Raw genomic sequence first — 11,401 nt, forward strand, 5'->3', positions numbered from 1 at the left:
ACAGTTTTGATGCTTGCTTCTTCGACTTGACTCACGATTAGCTCTGCACCATCGCTCTGCTGTTTTCTCTCTCCTCATGCTTCTCCTTCATGCGTCCTGTCCTCAAATATAATCCAACCTGCCTCCTTGTTTCCTCCTTGACTTGTATTCGCAAAATTTCCAGTTAAATTAAGAGTAATCCAGAAAAGTTTTCCTGCTTCAAAAGCTCTTCCAGTTGCCTGTCTTCTTGTCCTCCTTCAAATGTGCAGTTTATGAATTTGTATTTATTTGACTTCATATTGCCATGACAACATAACACAGAGCATCATGGTAGATTAAAGCAGGTGGTTCTGTCCGCTACAGAAATGCTGATAAACTCAATTTATTTGAGTTGTCTTAACTTAGAAAAACTAAGTAAGATGGAAGTTTTTCTTCTCAGTGTGGAAGGATGAAAGATGTGTTTTGAAAATGCCACGTCACTACCGTCCTCCTCCCTAGCACGGATCAGTCCGCATGTTCATGGTGCCAGCATTTTTTATGGAATATGTTGAGCAAACCTAGAAAAGCGTCAGCTCAAGGGATTATTGTTGTCATTGCTGTGGATCTTTACCTGATACACTGACTTGGTGAGTAAATGTTTACTCTTATTCAAACTGATTTTGTGGCTTCTCTTAGTTTAGCACCAGGTTTATAATCGTGCTAGCTAGTTAGTGTTAGCCTAGCGTTGCTGCTGCGGCTGGGCTCATGTTACTTAAAAATTAACACCACAGCCTTAAAAACCTTATATAAAAATATGTCTGTGAAATTTTCTGTTGATTGTTTGAAATAAAAAAGTGAGATAAGAGCCCAGACAAAATTCTTCGGGGGGGTGAAAACAATAAGCCAAGAGTTAGCTGTGCTTGCGGACTCTTATCAAGCCTTGACCTCCCGGTCAGTTGGGTAACAGAGCTCTCCGAAAACGTGGAAGCACTTTTGCAAATATGTGATATTTTGATAAATTAAGTAGATATTTGAGCATTACACAGCTACATTCTCCGCTGAAAATATCTTAAAAGGTTATTTTGTGACCCAGAAAGGGTAATCTAGGGGAAAGGAGGATCGCATATGTCGGCCATGGTTGTCGGAGCCTGTGCGTACTTGTAAGCTCGCCAATGGCGGAGGAGCGCGGCTTATTGCTTTTTCTGGGTCACAAAATCAACTTTTAAGATATTTTCAGGCGAGAATGTAGCTGTCGAAAGTTCAAATATCTGCTCGATTTATCAAGACATCACATATTTGCAAAAATGCCCCGACGTTTTCTGAGATGTCCATTTTTTTCATGCTTTGTGGCACCTTGAACATCTGTGGCATCTATTAATGTCAAATCTAGCCTTTATTTAACAACATAAGCAAACTCTATGTTACAATGATTGCACAGCCATTAAGGATCAAATCGGTTTCTGAAAAATGTTCTGTTTTTTCTCCCTCTGCTTGCTTCTTACTGTCTTTGAGGCTCGGGACCAGCACTCCTGCTGTTGGACAGAAAGACATCAACTCAGTGGTAAGTATTTTGGTTTTCCAATATATTAGCAACTGTCAGTGACATTTATATTAATCAGGCTGAACTTTAATCATACTTTAGATCAGCCTGTTTTACTTATTGTTTTATTTGTTTTTTGGTTTGGGGAAGTTGTTTCTTTACTGATCTTTTCCTGTCTTCTGTTATTAGACTTGAGATATGACTGCACTAGGCTGTTGCTGGTGACTCCAGTTAATTCTACAAGACATGCTGTGTAAGTAAACAAACAACAACAGTTTGGTCTGCATTTCTTGAAAGATCACATCCCCCAAACTTAGTTTAGAGGGTCTACACTGAATATAGTGAAGTCTGCAAGTTTTCTAACAGCAAAATTTGTTTTGTGCCCAAATCATTTTGCACATCATTAGAATGAAAGTTATTGGCCATGTTTGCATAGCCCTTTTTAAAATGATGCTTTCATGACATTATTGTGTGTCGGGTGGGGGTCAGGGCTATCCAGACTGACAATTGGGACATTGAATGTCACCTCTCCGGTGGGGAAGGAGCCTGAGATTGTCCAAATTGGAGTCTGTTTTATACCAAATGCAGAAAAAAATGTTTTAAGAAAGCAATTAAGTTCATGTTCCAAAAAATATGATTGTTTGCTTGCAGGACACCAGGAGAGATGAGTCCTCCGTCACAGATGGTGTGGTCAGTGAAGATGGTCGCCTGCAGGTTCAAGCTCACTGCATCTCCAACCCACATCCACTGCCACTACTTAAGGGAAGTTAAAGACTTTCTTCTGCACCTACATTTGGATCACCTCGATCCATGATAGTCATTCAGGCAGTAATGCCTGGACTGGAAACAAGCCATCCTTAAAACATTACAACATTCCAGCTCATGTGTTGGAATGCAAAACAAATGTGTTGTTTAAATTAGAGACTGCACTTGTGACAGAACAACAAATATTTTATTTTGATTATATAAGTAATGTAAGTACAAAACAAAGTTGTGGTAGGCCTAAACTTATTTTCAGAATAATTACATCTGCGACCTTGTTTCATTGTAAGATTATAACAGTGATGGCAATATAATTGTTTGTTGTTCAGCAGAACAGTGTCCAGTATGTTGGCTGTTATACTTTGTTGTGTTTGAAAATAAAAGTTGGTCTGATTTTAACATCATGACAAAAAGTGTTGTTAATTATTTTTAATCATATTCAGGTTACCACAAATTGTTTTTTCATTTAGTTGAACTTGAAATGTTTGTCAGTAAGTAAACAATTAGCACTGTACAGTCAGAAATATCAAGTTATTCTTAATACTGCAGACTTGCACTGTATAAGTTGTCCTAACAGTCATCTTAAGTAAGCTTTACTTAGTTTTTTTGAGGCAACGAGTTCTGGGAACTAACAAGGCTTTACAGTGTACTCAAAATGAGTAAGTTGCCCTAACTTGGTCAACTTACGTAAACTTGATCCAATTTTCTTGAGTTCTGGGAACAAATGAGCTTGTACAGAGTACTCAAAATAAATAAGTTGTCCTAATTTAGTCATTTTTAGCTAAGCTTTACTCAATTTTTTTGAGGCAACGAGTTTCCTCAATTATTTTGAGTTCTAACTAATTAGATTTTACAGTGTGTAAGAGCAGGAATTTAACTACAAACTCTCATAGTTCCCGTCAGTATCATTCATTCTGCTCTGCCTCAATGGTCACAGTGGCTAGTTTAAGTACGTTTGCCCCATAGAAATCCACTGATGTTCAGTGAGTCCCTTTGATACATATTTAGACCTTCATAATTTTCAGGGTGCATGAGTGTTATATCTCCATCTCATCCTAAACATTTTACCAACATGTAAAAGGCATACGTCCACAAGATTTTGATTTTTTTAATTGAAACTTGTTTGGGTTTGGGTGACTACTTGGATTAGGGGAGTATTATTTAGAGCAATGTTTGTCACTTTGGTTAATTGCTAAACTCAGGCCGTTTTTGTTCAGTCTTTTTCTAACTGAGCTTTCACATTTAACATGCTAACTGAAGCCTGTAGAGTCTGAGCTGTAGCTCTTTTATTTTCTGTATTGTACAGTCTGACTTAGGGGTGGATTTGCTGGGATTGGTGACTGTGTTGCATGTTTTGAATAATCTTCTTCAGAGTAGACTTTTGGTGTAAGCTGATAGTGAATGAAAAAAGCTATAAAAAGCTGCTGTGGTTTTAATTTTCCAAGAGAGGTAATGCACATAATGCAGAGACGAGCGCACGGGGGATATCCAAATTCTAGGAAGGCAGCCTGCTGCTGTACACAGGCGGATTCTTCTCAGTCAGAGTTCTTAACAACTTGACTGTTTTCTCAAACCACACAAAGAGTGCTGTTTCCATTCTGGGAAGTCTACTCATTGGTGTAGGCAGCTCTTCAAATTATAAGTAGCTATATATGAGCAGCTATATTAGCTTTGACTTATCATATGTTAAATATTATACTTTCCTGGTTTAAAATTTATGATGGCTCAAAATTCAAACCTTACAAATTAAAACCCTGAATCATCACCACCTGTGTGAACTACAAGGGTGCCATCCTTTTTCTTTTCAATCCATTAAGTACCACATTTTACACACTGAGCAAGAAAGGAAGTGAGCTCTTCATGGTGACCCCAGAAATGTTAATGTATCACTTTCTAGCATACTACTGACACTGCTCGATATCTTCTTTTCTTTTTTTTGCGTGTCCCGTTTGGTTCTTTTGCCATCAGAATTATTGTGGAAAGACAAAGAAAGATGCCCAACAGATTTACTTTACCAAATGGACCATCCCAGCCTTGCCTTAATGATCTATTTGATTCACCTTTGCTTTTGTTGTTTATTTTGTTTTATTTTCACTTGCTAAACATGGGACAGATTTGACTGGGGGAAAGAAAACGGAGAAAGAAAGAGGAAAGGAAAAACAGCGGGGAAGAGGAACGTGATAAAGGACAAAAAAGAAAAACAAACAGACAAAAAAATACATATATCAATCACCTGGATCACCTGTCAGGAAAGAAAAAAGAGAAAACGAGCAAAAAAAAAAGAGAGCAATATAATAAATAACATCATCGCGATGATCTATGTGAATATAACAGTAAATACTAAATATTGAATATTATTGTGCAGCACATAAGATCGACAGCGCACAGTGTGCTTTGAGGTAGGAGCCAGAGTGACGGGGGGGGGTGTCACTGCTCGACATCTCACAGTACAGTATAAGAGTCCCGCCACAAGGAGACACAAAAGGCTTTCAAACCAACAGTTTCTGCTTCCAAAGTGGCGCCAGCCGTCACCACTGATCATCATACTTATGTAACATAAACTGTGGATGCATGTTTAAGTTGATACATCACTTAAAGCCACCACTGTTCAGGCATCACATCTGTCCATTAGGTTTCCCTTTCATACTCAACATTTTTATCCCTGGGTACTAACTTTTTTGTTTTTGCTGACTGTTTATTTATTTGTTTGTTTGTCTAATGCTCTTGTTGCACTGCTAAATAGGCAGTAGCCAACATGATTTATAAAGGGATTATAAAATCTAAGAAATTACTGCATTATTTTACTCTTATTAAACTCACTTTCCTAAAAACTGATTGCAGCTTCTACTTTGTGATGTCAATGTTATGTCTCTAAATTATTTCATATCATTCATGGGAGATATGCTTGACAAATGATAAGTTAACAAGTCACTGCTACCAGCCTAATCTATTCATTGGGGCAACCTGCGTGTTGTGCTGCATTGTCTGATTTGGTCATAGTGTGTAAACACCTCTAGAGGCCACTGTTGTATAGCTGCTGCAAACTGAACGTGCCCGTACCAGAGGTTATACTTAAAATGGCAGCTGCCAGGAAGTCTCTTTGGAAATTTGTGTTCGCCCTTTATGAAATAGATATGTTGTATTACAAGGTACTAATGCACCCTTGCATTGGTAAAATAAATTCTACTAGAATAGCTGATACTCCCTTACAGAAGATTTATTTTGACCTTTCTAAAGCCTTCTTTAAAATTTAGAAAATAAAATGAAAACAGGCATATGAAAAAAAGCCTACTAGAAATACTACTCTGCATTACATCCTAACACTTGGCTAAATCCTAATATGTAATTATGGTTTAATAGTTTATTTCACTAAATGTGATTATGCACTAAAAAAGAACATGTTGGGTTTACTTAATTCAATAGTGGACACTGGTTGCACACAGATGTTTTGCTTTGGCAGGAGCTTAAACAACTGAGGTGAAGTTATTCATATTCAATAAACCTGTGCAATTTGTGTTGATAAAATATGATTGAAACAAAATATCCAATTTGAGCTCCTGGATATTTTAATTCTTCACAAATTTCACACTTTATTCCAACACTATTCAGTGACTTTTACCCAAATACTATTTGGTCACTGAAATACTATGTTATCTTCAAATGACATGTTGGTATTATATTCTAAATACACAATTTTCCAGTGAAGGCCTTACAACAGATTGTATTGTTCTCTTCCAAGATGGTTGCCAGCATCCACTAGTAACCTTTCAAAACAAAAACAGTAATTTCACTATAGTGACAGTAGGTGAATCAGCGGTCTGAAACACACGGCCCGGGGCCGACTTGCGTGAGGCCCACATCACCCCTACTTGCCACCCGTACTGTTGACGTGAGGAAATATTGTGCATTTTGGTCCTTGAAGTTAGTTTTTGTTACGGGGGATTTTGTTGTTGAGTGCAATGTGAAAATAACTTCTATAAAAAGCAAAAAATGATTTAATATGAAGGCAATATGAGCAGAGAGTAAAACCATGTTGAGGGATTGGCTGTGTTAGTTCAGTGAGAGTTATTTGTAAAGAAAACAATTTTCACTAGTAGACATAAATGTACACTTATGTCTGCATTTTTATTTTGTTAAATAAAACAAAAATTATAGCAAAGTGCTGCCACATGTCTGAGTGCCAATTCTTTTTTTATTCAATGAAAGGTTTTAGTTAATTAAGATTGAGGAAAAAGAATTTGCATTCACATTTGCAGTTTTGCCTTGTTATACAATATTTGAAAATTAAAACAAAACACTACATTTTCTGAAATATTAGTGAGTTTTTTCTTGTTTAAAGACAAACATTTTTATACTACTTGAACACTAAAGTGACCCTCCAATGTGATGACAGTGCCAGCAGTGGCCCACAGCTCATTTAATGCTTTCTCCTAATTGGCTCATAATGGTCTCTCATATGTATGAACTATGTAGGCTATCTCTATTTTAAAATAATGGGTGGGCAATGAGAGCATCTCCTCGATGTGTACAACAGGACAACAGGGAATACAGAGAACTGACTGAGGACTTTGTCAACTGGTGCCAGCAGAACCACTTCCAGATCAACACTCCGAAAACCAAGGAGCAGGTAGTGGACTCCACCTACACCAGTGAACATCCAGAGAATGGGCATTAAGATAGCTGACTCATATAAGTGATCTGATTAATAAACGGATCTGGAGTAACAACAGAGTGTACATCTACACAAAAGGATAAAGACGGTTGTATTTGCAACAGAGAAGTCTTTTGGAAGGGAGCAGGGAGAGCTCCTGAAGACCTCAGACGCTGTGGTGGTATTGTCCATGTTTTATGGTGTGGTCTGCTGGGGATAGGAAGAAACTGAACAGGTTCATCAAGAAAACTAGCTCTGTTCTGAGATGTCCTCTTGACCCAGTGGAGGTAGTTATCCCTGTCAGATAACAGCTCCCACCCCATACAGGTCACCCTTCAGTGACAGGCCGTGTTCCAAGTGGACATTTTGGAGGCCTTTCCCTCCAGCTGCTGTCAGACTGTACACTGCACAACAGCAATGAATGTACACCACATATTCACACACTGGGGTCTTTGCATATATCAGTGTGCAATACCTGTTAATACCTATTAACACCCAACCACTGCACTATGAAATGACCACGCCAAGCAAACAAACAATGTTTGGGTGCTGCAGATGGAAACGGACCATAGCTTCATGGTGAAATTCCTCACAAAGAGCAGAATCTACCTTGTCCTTTAAAGTTTTTATGGCCACCACTTGGGTCTGCTCACCAGGTACTGTGCCATATAGGTGGCCCTTGTACACCGTGCCAAACCGGTCCTCACCGAGCCCCTCCATAAATCGCACTGCTGACATGTTAATCTCACGCAGCTTCGCCTGCAGCCATGAAACAATAAATACATGTCACCAAAGACTCTGGCCACCAGAATTCAACAATACTTAAACAAATGTATGTAAATCACATTTACTGTGACCATATTTAATGTTACCTTGTTATTATTATTGCTACCTGTTGTTTTTGATGATTCGGGGGCGACAGCTCCGTGTCCTGGGAGGGTGAGCTGCTGAGCTGGGAACGAGGTGGTGTGTCATTTGAAGCCTTATGTTTATTGCGACACAAGCAAACCAGAAAGAAGAGGCAAGCGATAACCAATGGGATGGCAACTGCAGGTATTAAAATAAACAGGATCTCCTTCCTGGGGTTTTCTTGTGTTTCATTCTTCTTCTAATAGTAATCTGTATTATTACATCATATATAAGTATATGTATGTATGTAGATATATATAGATAGATGGCTATGGATATAGATAAATAGACTTACATATATAAGTACTTATCTATTTCTTAGTCTATATTTCTTCTATTTTTGCATAGCATTATTGCTGTTAGGTATACTGTGTGTGTTCATTTGTTCCTGCCTTGTGTACTCTGCTGCAGTAACAATTTGAATTTCCCAACTCTGGGACTAACAAAGGTTTTCTTATCTGAAATGTATCTAAACCCAGCTGATATCTGGCTACATTTTCTGCTGAGCATCCAAATCACACTGAAGTTTACACACTGTATAATGCCTGATTTCTTGTAAATATTTAGCGATGGCCTTGTGAAATATATTTTGATAAAATGTTTATCAGGCCACAGTGAACAATGGAAAATAAACAAAATTAAAACAAATAATTAAAAACACTGAAAAACACTCAAAAATATTTTTTTTTAGAGATGTCTTAACCTGGTTATGCTGTACCATCCAGACGTGTATGTGCGCCGGACCCGCGTGATTTGAGACTTCCTGCCATCTTTAGCAGGTAATAAACTCCCGCCAAAGCAAAAAGTTGCTCTGAGTGAATTCAGTCGTTGTTAATGAGTAAATTTTTAGTGTTTTTATTTGGATTGTTTTCTGGTTGTTTGTTGCACACGGACATGTTCACAGACGTGTTTTCGTGAGCAACACTGTTCATACTCCGAGACCGTAGCGGGAAACTGTTGGTTGCCTAGCAGCAGTTAACGAAAAGACCGGAAGTGACTGTGCTTCAACTAGAAAACTTTTGCGTTTATCCTCTTTTTCCCGAGTATCAGACAAACTCGTTTAGCAGCGTGCTTTACCTTTGAGTTAGCTGAACTTCTGGTGGTTTGTTGGTGGATTTAAGGAGGTTAAATGGATGAAAAAAAGTTATCTTTCAGCTAGCTCTTGTTGCGCAGATACAGCAATGCATGATGGGAAATTCTCCCGGTATTTGTAAAGCTAAATAACCTTATGGGGCTCTGTTGGAAACTGCTTCATGTGTATATATAAATAGTGTGTAGTCCCAGCTTCCTACAGGCTGTGTTTGTGTTGATTTTGAGATTGTGAGCACCGTGAGTGTGCAGGGTTTGTGTGTGAAAGACTGCCCCATACGTGAGCTAAAGAATTCATACTTACCTGGTAGAAGAGATACCATGATCACGAAGGTGGTTCTCTCAGGCCGAGACTCAGCCATTGCACTCTGGCTTTGCTGACAGCCTGCGAATTCCCCAAATGTGGGAATCTCAACCACATAATTTCTGGTAGTGGGGACTGCGTTCGCGCTCTCCCCTCATCATATGTTGAAAGAAAAATGAGTGGGAATGTTTGCGCTTATTTTCAATGACGACGTCATGCAATCTTCTGGCTTCCTAACTACAGTTTTATCAGTGAGGCCAGGGTAAGCAGGAGGGGATGCTGTCTTATTTAAAAAAAGTCTGTGCAGCATTTGGGAGGCCTGTAAACATTAACAAACACAACTTTGGATGGGGCCTTCAGCTGTAAAGCCACATATTCAAAAGACTGAAAACTTCCAGGAGACAGCTGCTTACATTGAAATGATTCATTAATGACCTCAGTGAACTGCTGTCTGTGATCTGTGTTGATTTCGACTGTGTAATTATTGTTGGGGATTTTAACATCCATGTGGACAACCCTCAGGACAAAGGGACTAAAGACCTGAGTAACACTCTGGGCAACTTTGGGCTGACTCAGCATGTAACAGAGGCCACACATAATAGAGGACACACTCTTGACCTACTGATCTCCAAGCCTGAGCATTTCAAACATTGCTGTGTCTGATGTGGGCTTATCTGATCATTACTGTGTTTTCTTTGAAAGTAAAATCTCAGCCCACACAAATATATCAACAGCAGTGATCACAAAACGGTGTATAACTGAAGACAGTAGTGAGATCTTTAACCAGGTCTTCCCATTAACACCTGACCTGTCCAAAGGTTCAGTCAATGAGCTCGTCAATAGCTTTAAGGCAAAACTGTTAAATGTAATGGATACTATTGCCCCCATTAAGGTGAAGGTTATCTCTGGAAGGAAAAAGTCTCCATGGAGAAACTCCACACTAGTGAAAAATGAAAAAAGAGAGTGTAGGAAAGCTGAGCGCAGATGGAGAAAAACAAACCTCCAGGTTCACTATGACATCTATAAAGAGAAACTTCACAATTATAATTTACAACTGAGGAGTGCAAGAAGGTCCTACTTCTCTGACATCATCACTAAAAACAGCCATAATGCTCGTGTCTTATTTTCTACAGTTGACAGGCTAACAAACCCTCCTGTGCCAGTGGCAGCTGAACTTCATTCAACCATGGCCTGCAATGACTTTGCCAAATTCTTCACAGACAAAATCCAAAAGATTAGACAAGCAGTTGGTACATCAACAGCAGATCCAGGATATGTACTGTGTCCACTGAAAAACTGTTTAAACACCATCAAAGAGTTTCACCCGATTAACAGCAAAGACCTGGAGGACATCTTAGGTCAACTGAACTCCTCCTCTTGCTGTTTAGATGTCCTGCCAACAAGTTTTTTCAAAAAGGTCTCAAAGACTTTAGAGTCAGACCTGTTACAGATCGTCGACTTTTCCTTAATGTCAGTTGTGTTTCCAGAACCACTAAAAACTGCTGTAATCAAACCTATACTGAAAAAGGACAATCTTGACAAGACACAAATGAAAAACTACAGGCCGATCTCAAATCTCCCATTTTTAAGTAAGATCATTGAAAAAGCAGTTTCTCAACAGCTCAGTTACTTCTTAAAACAGAATAACTGCTATGATGCCTTCCAGTCAGGTTTTAGACAGAACCACAGCACTGAAACCGCTCTGACAAAAGTGTTTAATGACATATGTCTGAACACAGACAGTGGAAAAATGTCAGTCTTAGTTTTACTGGATCTCAGTGCAGCATTTGATACAGTTGACCACAACATATTACTCAAATGACTGGAGAACTGGGCAGGTCTTTCAGGAACTGTACTAAACTGGTTCAAAACATACTTAGAAAACAGGAAATACTTTGTATCAATAGGTAACTTCACATCTGAGCAGACAAGTATCACATGTGGAGTTCCCCAAGGTTCCATCTTGGGACCCCCTCTGTTTAACATTTACATGCTCCCACTGGCACAGATTATAAAGAACAACAAAATAAACTACCACAGCTATGCAGATGACACACAAATATATATCACAATGTCACCAGGAGACCGAGGCCCTGTACAGGCTCTTGGTAAATGCATTGAGGAAATTAATGACTGGTTGTGCCACAATTTTCTCCAACTAAACAAAAACAAAACTGAGGTAATAGTC

At 38.8% G+C, this 11,401-nt stretch overlaps 2 long non-coding RNA genes and 1 other non-coding gene across 3 annotated transcripts; 2 read left to right on the forward strand and 1 right to left on the reverse strand.

Annotated features, from left to right (window-relative positions):
* The first annotated feature begins 280 nt into the window (after window positions 1–280).
* On the forward strand, window positions 281–2,247 carry LOC146706328 (uncharacterized). Its single transcript, XR_014921507.1, has 3 exons — window positions 281–1,519; window positions 1,688–1,751; window positions 2,150–2,247. It is a non-coding gene; the product is annotated as an uncharacterized LOC146706328 (long non-coding RNA).
* A 4,187-nt stretch (window positions 2,248–6,434) lies between these two features.
* Window positions 6,435–8,102, reverse strand: LOC146706329 (uncharacterized). The gene is made up of 2 exons (XR_014921752.1): window positions 7,804–8,102; window positions 6,435–7,670 (listed from the first exon to the last, which is right to left on the reverse strand). It is a non-coding gene; the product is annotated as an uncharacterized LOC146706329 (long non-coding RNA).
* A 1,103-nt stretch (window positions 8,103–9,205) lies between these two features.
* LOC146706330 (U1 spliceosomal RNA) lies at window positions 9,206–9,369 on the forward strand. Its single transcript, XR_014921791.1, has one exon. It is a non-coding gene; the product is annotated as a U1 spliceosomal RNA (small nuclear RNA).
* The last annotated feature ends 2,032 nt before the right edge of the window (window positions 9,370–11,401 follow it).

The sequence above is a fragment of the Copadichromis virginalis genome, linkage group LG7 (assembly GCF_057382275.1).
Source record: "Copadichromis virginalis isolate Kocher_CV1m ecotype Utaka linkage group LG7, C_Virginalis_male_GT1.1, whole genome shotgun sequence".
Classification (NCBI taxonomy): Eukaryota; Metazoa; Chordata; class Actinopteri; order Cichliformes; family Cichlidae; genus Copadichromis; species Copadichromis virginalis.